The sequence below is a fragment of the Lactuca virosa genome, chromosome 8, assembly GCF_052849685.1.
Source record: "Lactuca virosa cultivar CGN04683 chromosome 8, Lactuca_virosa_CGN04683_v6, whole genome shotgun sequence".
NCBI classification, from domain to species: domain Eukaryota; kingdom Viridiplantae; phylum Streptophyta; class Magnoliopsida; order Asterales; family Asteraceae; genus Lactuca; species Lactuca virosa.
In genome coordinates, this window is record NC_136433.1 from 180,420,691 (window position 1) to 180,442,335 (window position 21,645).

Below are 21,645 nucleotides of genomic sequence, written 5' to 3' on the forward strand. Positions count from 1 at the left end.
GTTTTTTAACTTTTAACATATTAACGTTAATGTATTAGTTTTAATACATTGTTGGATGTAAACCATTATCATTTTAAAGTTTCAAATTTTGAACAATTTGTATAAAATACTTCAATTATTAATTTAAATATAACATTATAGTGTCAACTTAAATATAAATTTTAGTTGAACTTAAACAACCCAAAGAATAGTTTGTAAATAGTTAAAAGTGATAAATTGTAGTGTTTTTATAATAATGATTATAATTTGGTTAATAAGGTTAAATAAATATCAAACCTAAAGTGTAACCATAAATAAACAAACTTTCAATATTAAAATAATATCTTACTTCTACTTATAGAGTTATGACTTTAACTTTTAGCATATTATACTTAATTTATTAGATTTAATATGTTGTTGTATGTAAACCATTATCAATTTACAACTACAACTTTTGAACAGTTTGGACAAAATACTTAAATTGTTAATTTAAATATAATATTAGAGTGTCAACATAAACATAAATTTCAGTTCCACTTAAAAAACCCAATGAATATTTTGTAAATAGTTAAAAGTGATAAATTGTAGTGCTAAATGCAAAAACTAAATTGTAATCTCAATTTAACTAAAATATTTCCTAAAGATATTTTAATAATCGTTAATAGTTTTCAAATAAGTAGTTTAACATAATTTACAATAGCTAAAAATAACTCTATATAAATGACTATATTGTTACATTTAAAATCAAAAAACAATGTTTGATGTTTTATATAATTATAATGATAGAAATCAAAAGGTTAAACAAATAAATTTTAAATAATTAATTAACAATAACAACTATAAATAACATTAAACCATATATTATATTTAATTTTATTCATGAGTAACTCATGGGTAGAAGTTATTCAAACGATTGAGATTATACAGTTATAATAGATGTATATATTATCATATAATTCGAAATTATCAATATATTATATCAATTTAGTATACAAATTATTATATCAAATTTAACAACAACATTATTATTATATTAAAAAAACATATATTTGTAAAGATTTCAAATATATAGGTCTTTCTGCACAACGCGCGGGCATTCGCCTAGTATACTTATAAAGGAAGCATTTTTCCTTTCACCACATTCATTTGAAACTCTCATTCATTTTTCCTTTCACCACATTCATTTGAAACTCCCATGACTTTTCAATTTCTTTCTAATAATGATTATAAGTTGGTTATTAAGGTTAAATAAATATAAAACCTAATCATATATAAACTAAATTTCAATATTAAAAGAATATATTTTTTTCTACTTATAAAGTTATGTTTTTAACTTTTAACATATTATACTTAATATATTAGGTCTAATATATTGTTGTATGTAAACCATTATCATTTAAAGCTACAACTTTTGGACAATTTGTATAAAATACTTAAATTATTAATTTAAATATAACCTTACAGTATCAACTTAAATATAAATTTTAGTTCAACTTAAACAACCCAAAGAATATTGTGTAAATAGTTAAAAGTGTTAAATTGTAGTGTCTTTCTAACAATGATTATAAGTTGGTTAATAAGGTTAAATAAGTATCAAACATAAAGTGTAATCATAAATAAACTAAATTTCAATATTAAAATAATATTTTTACTTCTACTTATAAAGTTATGTCTTTAACTTTTAACATATTATACTTAATTTATTAGATTTAATATGTTGTTGTATGTAAACCATTATCAGTTTAAAGCTACAACTTTTGAACAATTTGGACAAAATACTTAAATTGTTAATTTAAATATAACATTACAGGGTCAACTTCAATATAAATTTCATTTCCACTTAAAAAATCCAAAGAATATTTTGTGAATAGTTAAAAGTGATAAATTGTAGTGCTAAATGCAAAAATTAAATTGTAATATCAATTTAACTAAAATATTTCCTAAAGATATTTTTATAATCGTTAAAAGTTTTCAAATAAGTAGCTTAAAATAACTTACAATAACAAAAATTAAAAATAACTATACATAAATGACTATATTGTTACCTTTAAAATCAAAAAATTTGTTTGATGTTTTAAATAATTACAATGATAGAAATTAAAATGTTAAGCAAATAAATTTTTAAAAATTTAATTCACAAAAACAACAACTATAAATAACATCAAACCATATATTATATTTAATTTAATTCATGAGTAACCCGCGGGTAGATGTCATTCAAAAAATTGAGATTATGCAGTTTTAATAGATGCATATACTATCATATAATTCAAAATAATCAATATATTATATCAACTTAGTATACGAATTATTATATCAAATTTAACAACAACATTATTGTTATATTTAAAAAAAACATATATTTGTAAAGATTTCAGCTATATACATGCTTCTACGCAACGTGTGGGCATTCGCCTAGTTTGTGTGTGTGTGTGTGTATATATATATATATATACATAGAGAGAGAGAGAGAGAGAGAGAGAAAGAGAGAGATGGCGGAGCTCCATTTTATTTTATTTTTACTTTTATTTTTTATTACAAATTAATAAAAAAATAGAAATGGTAATTTAGACGACTCGGTAGGTAATTTAACCATCTGAATCGTCTCTCCATCAAAATAAAACCACATGGCTAATATGGTGTGAGAAAAAAAAAGATTGAATGAGAGTTCAACTTTCATACAAACACAATGTCCATTTCTATAATTAGAAATTTAATTAAGTTGTAGAGCGACCTCAAAAAAAACTTTATCTTGGTTGTTATCAAACCGGTTGCAAAAAATTCCAATTGTGAAAATTGGTTTTTATAAAATGTTTCAAACTTACATCGGGGTGCACTGTGACTATTGTATGTCTTTATTCCGTAAAGGCCTAGGGATCAAACTTTAGGATGAAAAAAATGACTTATCAAAATAAAAACAGAAATTTCTTCATTTTAAGTATCTTCAATATTTTTTTACCAAACTTGCAAAAAAATAAAAGTTTTCGACCAATGATGCTAGTCCAAATTTTTTTGGACCAAAGCGACAATTTTCGACAAACCACATGGACCATTTTTGCAGTTTTGTCTATAGGACATGTATTGAGTAAATTATGAAAATCGTTTGTTTCATTTAGGATATGCATCAAGTAAATTACGAAAAACGTTGTTTCATTCTGGATACGCATTGAGTAAATTACGAAAATCGTTTGTTTTATTTAGGATATGCATCAAGTAAATTACGAAAATCATTTTTGAGACAAACAACAAACTCTAAAGTGAAAACCAAATATTTGGTCCTTTTTTGTTACAAACGAGTGGCAAAGGCACCAAATATCATTTACGCTATATGGTATGGTTTTAATAAGTTATGCTTGTATGACATCTCTTAACATATGTTATAATATTACATGTGAACACCGTTCTGCTTTCACGTGGTGTTAAGCCATTTTGTCGTTTGAATATTTTCCAAACGCCGGTTAAGAAAAAAAACAATCCACTTTTTTTATTCTTTTTTCTTTTTTAAGTGGTGTGATGGTTTTCTTTTTTAAGCGGTGTGATGGTGTGGTGCGTATTTCCAAGCAAAAATGGAGTCATGCGGATAATGACATGACATCTGATCATTCCTACAAGTTTTATAAAATATCTATGTAAAATGGTGACGTTTAGAACTTCAAGATGAGAGTCGCGTCTTATCAACATTTCACCGACCATATTTTTGAATTTTGAATTTTATTTTAAAATCTGATTTTATCTCTAAAACATAGATTTTAAGGGGAAGTTGTTATGGGAGAAAAACTTGACTTGAATCTTATGGAGGATTTGGAGTAGCAGGCTAGCGAGGATCTTGGCCAACATCTTGATCAAGAGTTCGGAGAACACTAACCACATGTTTGCTCTTTATTTGTTTATTTCTTTGATCCCGGTCTTGACAAAGAAGACCCTGTCAATTCGGAATAACTATGGAAAATGTGGAGAAAACGCTTAGTCGTCAAGAATTTGGAGATAAAGAAGACATGATCAACAAGGATTTCGGATTACAAGATCATGTCGTGATTCTTGGGATTCTACTATAGTCGTTAGTGTTCACATGTATAAATATATATAGTCCTAGCCTCAAAATCACACACACAAACACACTCTCTTTACTTGTATTTTGCGACAAAAACTACTACACTTTGTACTCAATTATTCATTTTAATAAAATTATCAAGGGGGCCCGGATACTTCGAGAGGTTTGGAGTCATCAGAGATCAAGGGTTTTCCTCATAACTCTTGCGTCTTGCATCTCAGAATCTTGGATATCATTCTGAATAAAATACCACAATCCTTACTAATATGTGTATATATATATATATATATATATATATATATATATATATATATATATATATATATATATACTAGTTTATAATCCGTAGGAACCACGGTTATAAATTAATTAAACTTTTATAATAAAAGTTATATAAATTAATCAATTATTTTAAATAAATTATTAAATAAGAGATATATCAAAATTTTAAAGTTATTATAACTTTAAATTTAACATATAATTAGAAAATGTAAATTTGAATTTTGAAATGAGTTGCCTAATATATCTACATGACACATGGTATAATATTAATGAGGAGTTATATTAGAGTGGCACTTGGTAAAATGATATTAAAACTATTCATTTGTTAGAATAGATAGATATATATATATATATATATATATATATATATATATATATATATATATATATATATATATATATATATATATATATATATATATATATACACACTATTCTTTTAAATGTTTTGACAACTACTTTTTGGGGCATTTTTAATGGTAATTTTTTATAATTTTTTTTTATTATTTCAAAAAAATAATAATAAAAAAATAAAAAATAAAAAATAAAACTTTATATAAGTAGAGATAAGAGTTCTTTTTAAAAGTCACTCCAACCATTTACTAAACTTCAACATTTTAATCATTTAAAAGTTGTTTTCTATTTTAGACTTTACATTTAATAATAAGTTACACTCTACTTATATTTAAATTTTTTAATTTTATTATTTTGTGATAATTTAATCAATTTAATTAAATATTTTGTATTGAAATTTTGTATCAATAAAAAGTATTTTTAAACTTTCAAATACAAAAATATCAAATATTAAAAAATATTATTAATATATTATATTATAAGATTTTTATTTGATTAAATATTAACGTCAACTAATATAACTTTTGAAAATATGACGCACTATATGAGAGGACTTTTTAAAATATTTAAGTTAATTAAGGAAAATTAGTTAATTTGAAGAAAATATATTCATTATTATTATCAATGTTTTGAAAATAACTTGTTAGTGATATAACTTTATAAAATATATTCATTAATATTTTATGTATTTACTTAAATATGTTAACTATTAAAAATTTAAAAACAAATGTATCTAAAGATACAAAAATATAAAGTCTAGATTAGTAGAGTGTTTGGTGAATCTTCGGCAAATCTGGATTATTAACCCAATTTGTTTTCAAATTCGAACCGACTTTGTTCAACTCCAACGATTTCAACTATATGGTTAGAACGAAACAACAATGAGAGTATAGTATGCGTTTTTTCTTATAGCATGCCGAATGTAGGAGCATGAATGACAAGGAGACTCAAACTGTTGGGGGAGTTTCAATCCATTGGAGTTGTGATTTCTTTTTTTCAATGAGAGCCTGGTGAGCATCAATGTGTGTGTGTGTGTATATATATATACAGAGAGAGAGAGACATACATACAGAGAGAGAGATGGCGGGGCTGCATTTTATTTTATTTTTACTTTAATTTTTTATTACAAATTAATAAAAAAATAGAAATTGTAATTTAGACGAATCGGTAAGTAATTTAAGCATACGAATCGTCTCTGCATCAAAATAAAACCACATTGCTAATATGGTGTGAGAAAAAAAAAGATGGAATGAGAGTTCAACTTTCATACAAACACAATGTCCATTTCTGTAATTTATTCAGAATTTAATTAAGTTGGTAGAGTGACCTCAAAAAAAACTTTATCTTGGCTGTTATCAAAACGGTTGCAAAAAATTCCAAATGTGAAAATTGGTTTTTATAAAACGTTTCAAACTTACATTGGGGTGCACTGTGACTATTCTATGTCTTTATTCCATAATGGCTAGGGATCAAACTTGCTCCTGTTTGGGCCTTGAAGAAATTCAAAAGTCAAGTGGTGAAGGAACCTCAAACCCGAGCAATCAACCTGAGGAGGAAACTCCTGTTGATCCGACTGACGAGCCCATACCTCTGAGGCGTTCCACAAGAGCTAGGAATGCACCTGAGAATTACTATGGTTTCCATATTACTACGGAAGGTGATACGCTTATCAGTGATAGCACACTGGTCTGGATGAACCTGTCAGCTACACGGAAGCCATGGCAGGCCCTGAGGCTGCTAAATGGAAAGAGGCTATGGACAGCGAGACACATACCATGTATGGCAATCAAGTTTGGAATTCGGTTGACAATGTTCCACGTCGTAAGACAGTCGGGTGCAAATGGATCTTCAAGATGAAGACCGACATGGATGGTAATGTACACATGTATAAGGTGCGACTGGTTGCAAAGGGCTTTTCTTAAACTCCGGGAGTTGATTATGATGAGACCCTTTCACCAGTAGCAAAGATTAAGTCTATTAGGGTTATGCTAGCCATTGTTGCATTTGATGACTATGAAATATGGCAAATGGATGTCAAAACCGCTTTCCTTAATGGAAAGTTGGCTGAAGATGTTTACATGAGTCAGCCAGAGGGTTTTGTCAGTACATAGTACCCTAATAAGGTATGTAAGCTTGAGAAATCCATCTATGGATTGAAACAAGCACCTCGCAGATGGAATCTTTGCTTCGATGAGAAAGTCAAAGAGTTTGGCTTTTCGAGGAGCGAGGACGAGTCTTGTGTATATGTTAGGGCTAGTGGGACTATAGTTAGCTTTTTGGTGTTGTATGTGGATGACATACTACTCATAGGAAATGACATCCCAACCTTGCAGGAGGTTAAGTCCTGGCTTGGGAAGTGTTTCGCTATGAAGGACCTTGGGGAAGCTGCCTATATCCTAGGGATAAGGATATTGAGAGACAAGATTAAGAAACTAATTGGACTTAGTCAGAGTACTTACTTGGATAAGGTGCTGAAGAGGTTCATTATGCAGGATTCCAAGAAAGGGGAATTACCGATCCAGAGTAATGCCAAACTGAGTAAGACTCAGAGTCCGAGTACAGAAGCTGAGATAGTTGAGATGAGTCATGTACCATATGCTTCCGTTGTGGGATCAATCAGGTATGCTATGACTTGTACTCGCCCTGATGTGGTATTTGCTTTGAGCATGGTCAGTAGATATCATGGGAACCCTGGCAAGGCTCACTGGACTGTAGTAAAAAACATTCTCAAGTATCTTTGAAGGACTAAGGACTGGGTCCTTACCCTTGGTGGCAGTAATGACTTAAGAGTGGCAGGGTATAGCGATGCTAGCTTTCAGACTGATATGGATAATTTCCGCTCTCAGTCAGGCTGGGTCTTTATCCTAAATGGAGGACCAACTACTTGGAAAAGTTCCAAGCAGGAGACGGTAGATGATTCAACTTGCGAATCAGAGTATATAGCAGCAAGCGAGGCAACAAAAGAGGCGATATGGCTAAAGAACTTCATTGGAGACCTTGGAGTTGTACCAGCTATAAAAGAGCCAATGGAAATTTTCTGTGACAGCGAAAGTTCGGTTGCTTTAGATAAGGAACCAAGGGATCACGGGAGATCCAGACACATTCACCGAAAATACCATTTCATTAGACATCGAATAGAAGAAGGACTCCTCGTGGCAAAGAGGGTATCATCGGATGAGAACCCAGCAGATCCCCTCACGAAGGGACTGAGTAGGGTTAAGCATTTACAGCATGCGAGGCGCATCGGGCTGAAGGATGATATTAGTTTTAATAATTAGATAGTTTTTGAAACTTGTAAAATGTGATTGACATTTGATGATTAAATAAAAGTTGTTATTTATTTATGAGTAAAGTGTTACTATCTTATGTTAATCGTTTACTATTGTTTCAACTTTGCATGTTTTGACTTCTAGAATAATTATATTATTCAAACTCTCCACAATCAGTCATACTTTGGAAGTAGGTATTGAATTAAGACTGTCATGAATTGGGTTTGTAGATTGTCTAAGGTGTATTAGACATAGCAATGGTTGCTGCAACATTCATGAGTGCTCATAAGGTCTGAGTATTGGACTCAACCCACACTCACTTGTATCACTTCATGGAATTTATCTCGAGTGATCAAGAGACAGTAATATCAGATAAATCTTCAAACCTACAGATATGAGTTGTTGACTATGAATTGGTTATACATTGATTGTACGAAAACGAATTGGTAACTCGATGTTATAAAACGTGCTTTTGTGCATAATTCAACAAGTAGTCAGTACAAGCATATGAGTCGAAGTTTATCTGTTCCTTCTAGGATTAGAAGTGATATCTGGGCCCCTTGATGATTTTGTTTTGACCTATGTATCGGGCCCGGTCAGAACCTAATTGATGTGTTCAATTTAGTTCTATGTCAAACAGATCAAAGATCGAGAAACAAATGTTGGACAATAAGTAAGACCATGTTCCATGTATTTGTCCGGCTGATATCTTGAGAGCAGAGGATTATATGATCACTTATCTTAATAAGCGATTTTGTGTCATAGTGAACTTCTCTCAAGTTATTCCAAGTATTGTGGTGTTGTGTGAAGCATTTGAGGCATCACATTTGGGGTGCTAGGCTCACAAAGTCATCAAGGAATCCAAGCTACTAAAAGGTATGTTATTCTACTTGATTTTTGTATTACAAGTTCCCCATAACATGCTAGTTAGGATGTAAACCTTGGAAATCAAATCTGCATGTGTATTAGAGAAAACATAGATACAAGGTTTCTAGGGTTGCATGTACACCATAGGAGTGTTAGAATGCTCAAAACCCATCAACACCCTGTAATTGATCAAAGAGGTCATCAATTCGCGGAAGGGGATAACGGTTCTTCACCATTAACTTGTTCAACTCCCAGTAATCAATGCACATGCGGTGTGAACCATCCTTCTTCTTGACGAACAGTATTGGCGCTCCCCACGGAGAACTACTCCGTATGATGAACTGCTTGCCTAACAGCTCTTCCAGCTGAGATGACAATTCATGCATGTTAGATGGTGCCAAACGATATGGCACCTTGGAAATCGGGGCCGAAACTGGCACAAGATCAATCCTATACGCAACCTGTCTCTCAAGAGACACACTGGGTAACTCCTCTGGGAATACATTCGCAAACTCCTTGACAATTAGAACCTCGAAAACCAAAATCTGATCCCCAACCAGATTATCAACCACATAAAACTAGTAACCTGCATACCCGTGTTGAATCCTGACGAGCCCTGGTTACCGAACAAAACCGTGAACCAATTCTGGTGCTCCTCCTCATAGATGATCAGTTCTCCCTCACTTGGGGTTCAAACTATCACTCACTGGCCCTCACAATCAATCATGGCACCAAACTTGTTCAGCCAGTCCATACCCACTATCACGCATACATCCCCCATGGGGATAGGGATCAAATCAATCTGATACGGCACCCCGAAGATCTCCAATACACAACCCTAATACACTGCAGATGCAGAAACCCCATGTTCATTGGCGACAGAAACTCACAACGGAAACTCTAACTCCCCAATAGGCATATCAAACTCCTTACTGAAAGATAGAGATAGAAAAGACTGACTCACGTCCGAATCAAATATCACAAGAGTAGGAAAAGAGCTCACTAAGAACATACCTAGTATGAGCATATACATAAGCATACCATAAAACATAAACACCAGAATAATAAATAGAAACATACCGGTCACAATGTTCGGTGCCAACCTGGCCTCCTCTGCCGTGAGCTGGAAAGCACGACCTCGAGCCCTCGGGGCTCTACCTGCCCTGAATCATGTTCGTGATCCTCAGAGTATCCGGAGCTGGAGCCTGCGCAGGCCTAGCAGTAAACGAGGGACAATTAGCCTTCACATAGCCAACCAGTTCGTAATAGTAACAAATCCTGGAGCTAAGTGATGGGGCCTGCTGGCGAAAATACCTCACCATATGGCCCTGCCGGCCACAATTGTGGCACCTAGAAGATGATCGACAAGCACCCTCATGAACCTTTTCACACTTCCTAGAAGTTCGGACCTTCCAACCCCCAGACCTGACATCAACGACCTTGAACCACTCCAGCGCAGGCTGCGACTATGTTGGGGTCGGTCTCTGCTCCCTCTTCTGGAGCTCCATCTCAATCTCATGCCGCTTGGCGGCCTCCTAAAACTCTAAGAATGAACCATAACGTTGAGTGGATACAAACTGCATGATGTATGTCTTGAGCATGCTTAAGTAATGGGTCAACCGAACTTGCTCAGAAGCAGCAAACTCAGGACAAAACATGGCTCTCTCCGTGAACATCTTGCTGGTCTTCGTCACCGACTCCATCCCTTGTCTCATGTCTAAGTACTCCTAAGCCAACCTTTCACGTTCCACCAGCGGAACGTATCTAGAACGGAACATCTCTGAGAGTTGCTCCCAAGTCACTACAGTCCTCTTACCAGGAGAATATGAGCTTGTAACAAGTCTCCACCAATCCTTCGCTCCAGACCTTAGAAGGTTGAAAGCGCACCTGACCTTCTAGTCATCTAGGCATAAGCAAGTGAAGAAGTACCCCCTCAATTTCAGACATCTACCTCATGGATATGATCGGATCCTAAACTCGGTCAAAATTCAGGGCCTTCGTATTGCCGAAGTCCCGATACTGGAAGACCCTCCCAGTACCAACCCCAATAGCGGTAACGACAGCGGCGACTGCACCACCATCAACCTTAGAGAGGGCAGCGTATTGCTCATCGAAGAACTCCATTGTGGCGGTCTTATAGACCCAAACATCTCTGGTAACTGTTCCTGAAAGTGAGTGTTAAATGTGACTCGAGCATTTGGAGCATTTAGATCATGTTCATGAAGCATTTGGAGCACTTGGACCTAAATTGAGCACTTGGGGTTCATACAGCATCTGACAAAGGAACTGATCTTCTAAGATAGGAATGGATCATTAGACAAAGGAACTGATCAAGTACCAAAGAAACGTATCGTGTTCAAGGGGGTTTGGAGCACCTGGAACGAGTTTGGAGCACTTGGAAGAGGTTTGGAGCACTTGGAATGGAAATGGAGCAACAAGGGGTCCTTGTTGCTCCACGTTATGAAGAGATGGGTCAAGAGGGATGCTCTAGTGCCATCTTGTTCTCCTCTTGCACAATTTAGATCCCTGTTGTGCCAACTAGGGTTGTTGTTGAGCCATGAAGAAGCTATTGCGCCATCATGGACCATCATGGTACATGTTGCGCCATATTGATTCCTTTGTTGTGCCATGTTGATCCAAGTATGCCTAGAAGATGATAATGCTCAAGAATGTTCCAGAAGATGCTGCATGGCAGATTATGATTGGTTGACACTCTTCATGGGCCTATGGGCCAATGGGCTTAGCCCATTAGGGTTTTATGTCTGATCCCTCAAATATAAATAGGGATGCATGCTAGGTCATTTTGTATCTTGAATTCAAAGAGTGATAGGCGAATCTCTGTGTAATTTTACTTGTAACATCTGTGTTGAGAGCTCTGAAATAAAGAATACTCCCCTCCTGCCCGTGGACGTAGGTCTCCTTGACCGAACCACGTAAATACTGTGTCTTTTGTGCTTTTGGTTTTGTTTGTTATCCACTTTACTTCCTAACAAGTGGTATCAGAGCTGCGGTTTGTATTCCTGTGATTGAAGACGTCTACTCACAAGTTTGATTTGGAGAAGTTCAATGGCTCAAATGACTTCACTTTGTGGAAGGTGAAGATGAGGGCTCTTCTGGTTCAACAAGGATGTGCGGCGACACTAGAAGGAGAGGCAAAACTGCCAATGGACATGGCGGCTGATAAGAAGGTGGATATTCTGACGAAGGCACATAGTGCCATTCTATTGAGCTTGACAGATGAAGTACTAAGGGAGGTTGTGGATCAAACAACTACTTCTGGGCTCTGGGATAAACTTTGTGACAAGTACCAGAACAACTCACTGACGAACAGGTTGTATCAGAAGCAAAGGTTGTATACTCTCAGAATGTCTGAAAGTACCCAAGTGAAAGATCATCTGGATAACTTCAATCATATCATCTTTGATCTACAAGGTTTTGGTGTGAAGATTGAAGATTAAGATTAGGCTCTCATTTTCTTATGTTCGCTTCCTAATTCATATGATAATTTCGTTGATACCGTGCTTTATGTTAGGACAACGATCACGGTGACTGATGTGAAGGACGCTATGATGTCCAAGGAACTGAAACAAAAAGTTTCAGGTGGAGAGGAGGTGTCCAGTTCCGGTTTGTTTGCAGGGAGAGGGAGGACAGAAGAGAGGAAAAGGGGAAACAGAGGGAGATCACGTTCAAAATCAAAGTCTAAAGGTTCATCAAACATGAAATGTTATAACTGTAAGGAGAAGGGGCACTTCAAGCGAAATTGTCCACATCTGAGGAATGGGAAGTCCAAGAGTGAATCAAGCAGCAATAACACTGCAATTGTGGTTCAGGAAAGTACTGATGAAGGGGACGATTGTGATGTACTCACTGTGTGTACATCAAGTTCTGTTGATGCTTGGGTCTTGGATTCTGGAGCATCCTATCACATGACATATAATAATGACTGGTTCGACTCCTTCAAAGAGTGTGATGGCACAGTCAAGATGAGTGATGATTGGGTGAGCAGTATCAAAGGTAATGGCACGGTGCAGATCAAGATGCATGATGGCATGGTCAGGAAGTTAGATTGCTGGTATGTTCTAGAACTTCAGAAGAATCTAATTTCTCTTGGAACATTGGCTAAGAATGGGATGAGGTACGCTGGTGAAGGCGACTGGGTCAAAGTGACCAAAGGCTCTCTAGTTATAATGAAATGGAAGATTAATTATGGAGGGATCTATATCCTAGAAGGTAGTATGGTTAGGGGAACGGTGGCTATCTCCCAATCCTTGAAAGAAGGTGATGACAAGACAGAGTTGTGGCATTGTAGGTTGGGGCACATAAGTGAGAAAGGCATGTCAGTTCTAAGTAAACAAGGACTGCTTGGTGGAGAGGCTACTGGAAAGACAAAGTTTTGTGAAGCTTGCGTCAAGGGAAAGCATCACAAATTGAAGTTTGGTACCGGTCAACACACAAGCAAGGAAATCCTGGAGTATGTTCAATCAGATCTGTGGGGTCCTTGTCACACCCCGCTAAAGCGGAAACACGAGGCGTGGCAGTACAAAGGGTATCATAGCAAAAGTTAAAAGACAACACCAACCATAGTATTAAAAATCATTACAAATTTACAATGAGTTTGAACAAATTTTTAAAAGAGATTACAATGTATTTAATATTAAACACATGCAAATGCTCCTACAAGTGTTGTGTCTCTACGTGGCTCTTACTAGATGATTCCTGAAACAACATGTAAAACGAACATCAACTATAAAAATAGTTGGTGAGTACTCACATATTTAAAAATAATATTGGTTTCATAAATCAAAATCAAAGATTTGATAAAAGTTTCCATGAATAAAAATATATTGCTAAAATGAGTAAATAAGTTTGCATAAATAAAGTTCGTTGTCATCATGAGAGATAAAGTATGTTGCCCAAATGAGATGCAACGTTCATATTATCATGGGAAATAAAGTTCGTTACTAAAACGAGTAAACAAGTTTTGTTGTTACAATAAGCAAAAAAGTTTGTTGCTAAGACAAGTAAATAAGTTTCTAGTAACAAAAGTTCATTGTTATAATGAGAAACAAAGTTTATTGCTATAATGAGAAAAAAAGTTCATTGCTATAATTAATAAGCGAGTTTGTATGTATATGAGCAAAAAATGGGTTCACAACCAAGCCTATGACTGATGCACTATCAAGATCTATGCTTCTCGTTCCATAGATTATATGGTATCATGCACTCCAGCAATCGGACGAGTGAGGAGTTATCAATTCCTAATAGCGCTATCCATAATGACCATTGGCTCAAAGAGTTAACGGTTGGGGTAAAGTATAAGGGGAGGGACTTAAGACGATAAGGCCTCATGTTTTGTGTTGCATAGACATACATAGCAAAATATAGCAATCAAGTTTGATACAAATCAATTTAAATACAACGAATAATAAATAGTTTTTCGGACATGCTTTTCCACCCCAAAACATAAAAACCAAAAATAGGGGGAGTCGTGAAAACTCACAACGCATTGAGATGATGAAAATGGTGCCTTGAACTACTTCCACTTGTACCTCTACCGATTCCTACAATAATGGTATACGCTAGTGAGTCTATAATCGAAATCTAGCACTAGTATACTTACTATTACAATAGAATTATGTCAATATTGTGTCAAAATTTAATATTGTTAAGTTAAAAACATTTTTCTGTGAAATTTAGATTTCTATGAATCAATTGTTATCTAACAACTTAAGTGGAAAATTCTCATTATTGAAATGTTAATATTTAACATTTAAGAGGTGTCCCAATGATTAAATATTCAAAAACTGAATCAATTTAGTTCTAAACTTTCCCAAACTTTGTATTTCAGTTTTTAGATGAAGTCAAAGATGTTAAGATAAATTTTCTTGAATTTTTGATTTGTTTAACTATTTTTCACTATTTTAATTCCTTGTATAATCATAAAATCATGGAAAAATAGTAAATTATCATGAAAAATTCTTAGAATTTTTGTGTAATTGTTTTACAGTTTACATAATCTGGGAAAAATAATAAACTGTATTTTCAAACAGTTTAACATGATTTTTGTGTATTTATTCTATCAAAATAGAGATAAACATAAAACAGTTTCAAAAATTCCTCAAACTTTCTATACTAGTGTTATTAGACATATACAAACTGGGAAAAATATAAAGTTAGTTTCCAAGTAGTTTAGATATTTTTATTTGTTTTATTCACTTAAATAATCATTAATTAGTGAATAATTATTAAACTGCTAAAGAAAATTACCAAACTTTTTGTAAACCTCATATATAGTGTACATAATCTTGGAAAAATACCAAAACTGGTTTTCAAATAGTGTAACATGATTTTATGATTTTTGTGTATTTATTTTAACAAAATAAATATAATTAGAAAACAATATGTAAAGTTGTCCAAACTTGGTTTTCCACTTTTATTATACAAATATAATCTGGGAAAAATGGCAAAGGTGAGTTTCATATACAAGAGTCTGATTTTCCTAATTTATGTGTATTTAATAAATAAAAATTAGAATAATTAGTAAACTGTTAAGATAATTCCTGAACATTTTTTGTAAAAATTGTTTGATGTTGTATATAATATGTAAAACATATCAAGAGGCGTTTGTAAATAGTGAAGTCTGATTTTTGGATTTATGAATGTTTAATCTTAGGAAAATAGAAGAAAAATAGCTTACAGAAGAGAAAAATTGTACAACTTTTTATATAGCATCCTAATGTAATATAAGATTTTCTGGTAAAGGTTCATTAATTTTGGATGAGTAAAACTATTTTTATCGATTTTAGTCCGTTATAAACACAAAAATCATGGAAAAATAAAAATACGTTATGAAAAAAACCCAAAATATTTTCTGAGTATGAAACATGACCTAGAAGAAGCAAAAATTATTAAATGCTCTTTTAGTATCTCGGAACTTGGTTTTATGATTTATTTGTGTTAATCATAAAGAAATTCAAAAAGCATAGAAAACAATAACAAAAATTAATGAAACTTCATGAGAGATGTTTGTTAACTATAAGGGTCAAACACAAATTTATCCAAGATTTATGGACCTCAGAGAGTATTTTATATGATTTATTACTCTATTTTCTTGCAATAATTATAATAATTCGAGAAATATGAATTAAGTTCTGAAAATTTACAGATCATCTTATTTTGTTGGTTGGATTCTGGGAAAAATCGTATTTGAACAGAAAAGAAGTTTTAGGTATTTATTTGGGAATAAATCCTTCATTAACATATTTGAAAGCTTTTAACAACAAACTTTGATCATCTAGCATCTAAGCTTGAAGATCATCACATGTATGTTGGTTTGAGGACCATTCATGAGTTTGAAATGTTCAAAAATCGTTTTTGAAAGAAAACTTTGGATGCATGTGGTGTTTTTCCACCAAAACGTGAAGAAAAGTGCATTTCCATGATTTTGACTTAGGTTTAGGTCATGGGACTTCACCATCTACAACATGCATGTTGTAGATGGGTGAAATCCTACCACCACCATCATCAAAACAGTGAGTGTGTGTGTGTGTATGTTTATGTGTTCACAATCCTCACATTTTATGATTTTGATTTATGGGATACTTTGATATGAAACTATTTTGAAAAGATTTTGTAATAAATAATGGTTTTTTGAATGCTTGAAAAAGTTTTAAATTTTCATGAATTTCATGATTGTTACAGATCTATTGATCTCTCCATTGCATCCGGGGCAAGTTAATGTTCTGTTAACTCTATCAATCCATACACGCAGTTTGATTCAATTTTTTATTTATGGATTTGATTCATCGAGTTTATTGCATTTGATGCGAGTTGTGGATTTTGATGTAGTGCTTGACAATCTGACACGATCTAATAAGTTTCTTTATGGCCTTTAAATTCGCATTATATATTGAATTACTAGATTATGACCCGTGTAAAACGCGGGGGAGCAAATTATATATATATATATATATATATATATATATATATATATATATATATATATATATATATATATATATATATATATATATATAAGGTATAAAAAGCCGACACAATATCAAGACGGTTTTCAAAAGACGGATAAATGGTCGATACAATTGAATGAATATGGTCACCTGTAGCGCAACAAACTTTGTTTCTACTTATTGAATGCAAACATGTGGCCAGAGATTACAAACAAACTTTGAAGTTTTTTTTTCTTTTTTTTTCGTTTTCTCTGTAATGTAGAATTTCAGGGGCAAATCAATCACACACAACAAAACAATATACTTTCTTATAGAAAATTGTTCAAAATCAATTTTTATAAAGTACAATGCTATTAGATGTGGTATCATGTCATACATGATATAATCCGATGGTCACTAACCCATTTGTTTTTTAATTTCTTTCTTGAAACAACATTACCATAATGGACAGGTAAGGTTCTTGTTTGTTTTTTCTAGATAAAAAATTTTAAAAAATGTAATATTTTACGAACATAGCTTGAGAATATAAATTGTAATTTAGGTTATAATGTATTATAGAATCGGTACTATTTGCCATTCCATGTGTAATGTTGTATACACAGAGCCATGGTTAATTTATCATCAGTTTAAGAATATTGATGTGTTTTAAAGTTCCTATAATAATAGTTTAAATCTAATGTAGGACACCATTACTGGATTTTTACTTGCTGGAGCAGGGAACGTTCACATAAGGAATAAGGAAAGTAAGATGTTTAAAGAATGTTCATTAATTGTTTTTCATGAATTCTCAACAGGAATATAGAGTGATAACAGGTAATAAGAACATAGTAAATGCAAGAAATTAGAGAAGAAGAAAGAGATCCAGAGTAAAGAAAGAACTTGGAAGAAAATTTGGAGAAGAAGACCGCTGAAGAAGACCACTAGAAATCATTATTTCCAAAAAAAGCAGGGATCCTAAGACATCATATAGGAGATTTTCGAAAAATTAGTTGGAAAAAAGAAAGATATCAATTATATTGATTCAAAATTTCAAATTAATTGATAATTTTCTTATTTACATGACATTACTATTATAAAAACCTAAATGGTTTAGAATAACCGGTTAATGGAGATCTGTATATATGCATAAATGATTAAAAATATATGATTTCAATTATAGAAGAAGAAGAAGCTGCCGACCTGGCTCATTCATGCCATAAGCTTGGGCTGATAATACTGCTCGACGATAAGTCCTCACAAACTTTTGATGAATGTCTTCAAGAAAAGCAAAAGGAATCCTTCCTGCAAAAAATAATGTATCATCTACTTTGTCCATATTCTGCAAATCATCAAGTGACTTGTTCAATCAAAAAGATAACAATTACATTGTACAACAATGTTACTGTGAGAAGTTTTTAGATTAACCACGATAATTTAATTCAACTTCCTTTTCAATTCCATATATAAGAAAACAAAGAAATGAATTTGATTTTCAAGTTTCAATCTCTGTATTTGGCATGATAATAGAGGCTAAAATGGAAGAGCAATTCAGTTAACGCAAAATCCTAATTTTTTTACAAAGTAGGTACAATAATAATAATAAAAGATAAATAAACAGAAACAGACTTAATGTTATTGGTAACATTGAAATGTTTGAAAAAAAACAATAAGATGCCTGAATATCTATAATCATTGAGGGACCTCTTTGTAAACAACATTTTTTTTTATTAATTGGAAAACAATCCTTATCACATATTAGTACCTTCAATCCTCTTTTACCTGTGACGTGATAAACGACATATAACTGACCATGAGTGAAGACGAGCCTATGCAAGTAGGATATCCAACATTTGATAATGTTTGTCCTTGATTTTCGTTAATGACAACGACCGATCATTGTTTCATCATTATAACATTGTACTATAACAAATATACTATTACATTTATAGCAACATACTTTCATTTTTTAAATAGCAAAAAAAAAAAAAAAATCCCACCATTGGTAACCATTTGTGTAATATATTTCTTGACACATGATATATTACTATAATGTTTTTCTGCGTTACGAAGTGAGGGTCCAATTACGTAATCTTTTTCTGCCTAGGGACCAATTATATAGTTATTTTCCACCACAAGGACCAATTATGTAATCTTTTTTTCCACATGGACCATTTCTGTAATTTTTTCTTGCATTGTTATTATTGGTAAAGAGCCATAAGTATGATGCTTTTATGGGTCAAACTGAGCTTCATTTTAAAACGGTATAAACTACTATAAAAATAACCTTGAAAATCAAACAAAAATCAATGACAATTACAATAAATTGCTATTTTGGAATTAGCCGTAAGTATGTTGCTATATTGGTAAGAAGAGGTGCTTCTGTTGTACTCTTTAATTGTTATAATATTCAACTCGATCCAACAATTATTCAGAAAAACAACAACTCTTTAGCAACATATAGGGTATGAAAAATTCAACTGAAAGGAGTAATTAAAATAAATCCAACCATTTAATTATTACAAATATTGATTCTTTGAAAAATTAAATTAAAAGGAGTAATTAAAAAAATCACAAGAGTGTACAACATAGCTGAATGGTTGTAATTATCAAACGTAATAGCAACAACAAAAACCACGGTAAAAAAATTAAAAACAATATAGAATGATTGGCATGTATATCAAAGAGAACCATTTTGCTTAAAAAACATTAAAGAATGCCTAAAAAAAGATTAGTGATGATTTAAACATTAGATGAAAGTTGGTTTGGTTAGAATGACATTAGACCTCTTACTGGTTAGAATGAGTTACTAAACGCACTGCAGGTTAGTGCGTTTGATAACTCATTATTGCCTGTTACTTTAGAACAAAGTTTGGTTTGGTTCTTATTTTTTTCTTGAAACAAAACCAAAGGAAACTACATTAGCTCACCACAAGAACAAATTAACATCATCATTGAACCAAAATCACATGCCTTCTCAAGTCTGTCTTCATCAAAACACCTTCCAGGTCAAATAAAATCTTATGTTCTTCTCAAGACTGTCTTCATCAAAACACATGCATAACTGGGCTTTTCATTGATGCTTTATTGCTTCGACTAAATGGTAGTCCGTCTTTAGAGCAAAGCAATATGAGTTTTCCTACCTTATGGTATCAGCTTTATGGCCTTGATCAAGAACCCATTGACATCGTTGATACCTTCACATTCTTGCAGTAATTACAGACCACAATTTGAAGATGAAAAAGATATATTAAGATGTTATCGGTTGCAACCACAATTTAGAACACGGAGAAGCTTGGTGGCAGATTCAAAGCCGATGGTTTGGAAGAATTTTTGAGTGGTGAGGAAAATGAATCGTGAAGAAGAAGAACAGGGGCGTGAAGAAGAAACCAAATCTGGGTTGCGTGTTGCTTTAATAGATTATTTGTTTTTTTTTTTTTTTTAAAACGGCAAATATCCAAGCGGAAGCCCCTTTTGTCTTTTAGAGCAAAGACCCGGGTCTCGGGCTCCTTTACAAGGCAAACCCTCAGCATTTTTTTGGGATTTCCAAGGAAAATTCCCCACGAGTGGCCACGAATAGGAATCGAACTCCCCACCTCTGCTCCTCAATGGGTATAAACCCTACACCTCTTCCGCAGCTGGGTTGGGCTTCATTGGTAACAGGTTATTTGTTAGTTTAGGGATTTAGAATGCCTAAAAAAAGATTAGTGACGATTTAAAACAATAGATGAAAAAAACGCTGGCTGAGATAATATTGCCTAGATTTGCCCTCTCGTTCTCCTAGCCTTGACGTGATTTCTTTCTCTCCTTATCCCAGTCGCAATTTCTTCCACAACTCCTACCACCACCGACATCTATGTTGGTTCCTCTCACCTCCGACCAACGCCTTGGTCGTCTCACCTAAGCTCCGGTCTCCTTCCAGCAGTAAGAAAAACCCCATCTTTTTCCTCCTTTTTTATTTTATTTTTTTCCAGGTATATATTTAGTTTTCGATTTTTCTGCCATGTATTATCTTAGATGTTGTCCTCGTCTTCATATCATCTACTTTGGAGCTGTATATGATTTTACGTACAAGTTTGAAGCATCAAAGTGTAATGTTTTGGTATGCACATTAACTATTTGATAAAATGCCTGAACAAAATCAGATGAATTTCTTTGTTTGTGAAATCAGATTATGTATGTATATGTGAAATAAGATTATATATGAATTTCTCTGTTTTTTTTTTCTCCAAGTGGGGTAGAAATCTGAAGAATTTCCATGTTCTTCTCCATGTTGGTAGAAATCTTATGTATGTATGAAATCTGATCCATGTTGGTACTTCTTTATGCTTCTCTATGTTGGTACTTCTCCATGCTCATCCTTGTGACGGTGTTTTTCATGCTCATGCTTGTGATGATGTTTATGTGAAGGTTCTGATGGTGAAAGGGAATCCTCAAAGAGACAAACAGTTTCATCATATTTTCCTAGATTGAAGATCACTTGGTCATCAGCAAGAAGTTTCATCATATTTTCCTAGATTCTGGTTCAATAATGCTCGTAATATCACAATTCATTTATTAACTATGGAACTATGGCATCAAACTTGAAAATCTGAGATTTGCGATTAAATAAAATATGTAATCGGTCGATTTCACTTTTAATTTTTCTTCTTGTTCATCCATGGTGCTCAATAGGGAACGATGGTAGTGGTTGAAGGATGTTCATGAACAGGAACACGATCATAGAACATGAATGAAGCCTGAATATTATATAATATTTATAATTTTGAGTTTATATAATTTTACAATAATAATAATATTAATAATAATTAAAAAACAATTAATTTATTTACCGAAAAATCCATGGATGATGTTTCACTGACATGTGTATTAGTCATAACAGAAGGGTAAAACGGTCATT

At 33.0% G+C, this 21,645-nt stretch overlaps 1 long non-coding RNA gene across 1 annotated transcript; it reads left to right on the forward strand.

The window, feature by feature from the left end:
- The first annotated feature begins 20,371 nt into the window (after positions 1-20,371).
- On the forward strand, positions 20,372-21,386 carry LOC145134182 (uncharacterized). Its single transcript, XR_013718974.1, has 2 exons — positions 20,372-20,669; positions 21,156-21,386. It is a non-coding gene; the product is annotated as an uncharacterized LOC145134182 (long non-coding RNA).
- Positions 21,387-21,645: the final 259 nt, after the last annotated feature.